The 2,084-nt window shown below is 64.1% G+C and overlaps 1 protein-coding gene across 1 annotated transcript in view; it reads left to right on the forward strand.

Annotated features, from left to right (window-relative positions):
- Positions 1–2,084, forward strand: part of TNIP1 (TNFAIP3 interacting protein 1) — a 14,219-nt gene that overhangs the window by 2,055 nt on the left and 10,080 nt on the right. The gene's annotated exons all lie outside the window — the stretch shown is intronic.

The raw sequence follows: 2,084 nt of genomic DNA on the forward strand, positions 1-2,084 counted from the left end.
CAGGGCTGGGGGCCGTGTCACGGTGGCCCTTGGGCAAACCGCAGAGAAGGGATAAACTGCGGCACCATGTCTACGTCAACGTCCCTGGGTGTTCCCAGGGGAGCGGAGCCAGCCCCACGTACGGCCCCCAGGACAGTGCTCGTGCTGCAATGCCCCACCTCTGCCGCTGATGAAGGTGAGGGGACGTGGCCGGTCTGCAGGCAGGAGGGAACCACACAGCTGTATGGCTGGTCCTCCCTGTGTCTCTCTGGGGCCGGAGGGCTCGGGAGTGATGGCATGTGTGCCTCAGCATGTACCGCTCCTCTCGCCTGGCCAGGGCGGGGAGAGGGGACAACGTGCAGGCTGCCCTCCAAGGGCAAGGGCTCCCGAGTACAAGTGGCCTGGCCAGGCTGTCTGGGCAACGGGGCCAGCAAAGCAGCCCCAGCCAGACTGGGACAACGGTGTCTCCAGATGCCACGTGACAGAGACAGGAAGGGCTGTGACGACCCGAGGAGCTGTCAGCGATGCTCTGACGCTCACCTCCTGATGCCCACACTGGGTGGGAGGACCAGGTCTCCAAGCCCTGTCATTGCTGAAAGGGTCTGCCCCAGCCGAGGCACCTCCGTGTGCTCTGTTTGCTGCCACCTGAATGTCCCCCTGGCCGGCACTGCCCTGTCCTGGTCTGGCTTTTTGTGTGTGCTGGAAGGGAGGGAAGGAGGGATGGGGAGCCCAGGGGGAACGAACATCAGCTTCTACCGCATGGTGCCGGTAAGGGGACATGCGCATGTTGCACATCCCTGTTTGCATTGGCTAGAGAGGCTCCAGGAGGGGTTGAGTCTCATCAGACCCTCCTGGGGTGCAGCCATGGGGTGACGGAGAATGGGGTGGCATCTGCTTGGCGATCGGCCGCCAGCACCTGAGCCAAGTGGTAGTCCCACGCTCATACCCAGGCTCTCCCAGGTGCTCCAGCTTGGCTCAGGTCCTCATTGCCTCCCCTTGCCAGCCAGCGCTGGTGGGAGGAGCTGGCCGTGCTGTGCCCCGTGCACACCCTCCCATGGCAGTTTTGGGGCTGTAAACCCTGGGGCCAGGGAGCCAGGGACGCACTGGGCTCCTGGCCCCATGCGGTGCTGCCCAGGGCATTCCCACGAGTGGCAGGCTGAGTCAGTGGGGCTGGGAGCGGAGCAGGCGAAGGTGTGCCAGCACGTCCCCACCTCCTCCCCATCAGTGCCGCGTGCGCTGGGCCGGGCTCTGTTGTGCCAGCAGTGTCTCCTAGGCAATGGAGGAGTTAACCAGCCACACCAGGGGAGGATGAGCCTGTTGGGGACACCCCTCCTGTGTGGGTGGGGGTACGCCCTGATGCTGGTGGGTGTGCCCTGACCCGGGCTCTCCTGGCCACTGTTTAAATCCCGTGCATCACCCTCTTGGCTGCCACCTGCCAAAAGAGCCCGAGTTCCTGGCGCCTGGTGTGCCACTGCAGCAGGGGAGCTGCAGAGGGAGGACAGGAGGAAGGAGAAGATGGGGGACTGGGGTAAGACCACCCCTCACATGGCAAACCTCAGCACCCAGCACAGACCAGGGCGTATGTGGAAAGGACAGTCTCAGGAGCTGGGATTTCTAGTCTTGGTGCTGATGGGGAGAGCTCAGGGGAAGAAGGGACCAGGGGTAGAGATGCCTCCATTGCTATCGGCAAGCCGGGAGTGTGGTCGGCACAGGCTGCTGAGGGGCACGGGGAATCAATGGGCTGGGAGAGCTGCTGCCGTAATGTCCCTCTCCCCCCGGATGCTCGCTGTAAGACCACTTTGCTAACCAGCTCCTCCCAGAGCCCCAGGTTTGGATCTGGAGCAGTACATGGTGACCAGATGCTGGTGAGAAAGCCTCAGGTCCCCAGCCTGCCTGTGGCATTGTCCCTGTCCTCTGCCGGACTGGCCAGGCAGGTAGCGTGGCCATAGGCGATGGCATTTCCCTGCGATGGAGGTGCCACTGGGTCCCCAGGCCACATGCATGCCACCCTGCCACGCTGGGCTCCGTCCTGCCCACCAGCAGGTCTGCTCGGGAAGTTTTTCTCGTCCCGCGGCGGGGGGCCAGAGGTGAGTTTGGACCGGGTG

The sequence above is a fragment of the Pygoscelis adeliae genome, unplaced genomic scaffold (genome assembly GCF_000699105.1).
Source record: "Pygoscelis adeliae isolate BGI_AS28 unplaced genomic scaffold, ASM69910v1 Scaffold34, whole genome shotgun sequence".
NCBI lineage: Eukaryota > Metazoa > Chordata > Aves > Sphenisciformes > Spheniscidae > Pygoscelis > Pygoscelis adeliae.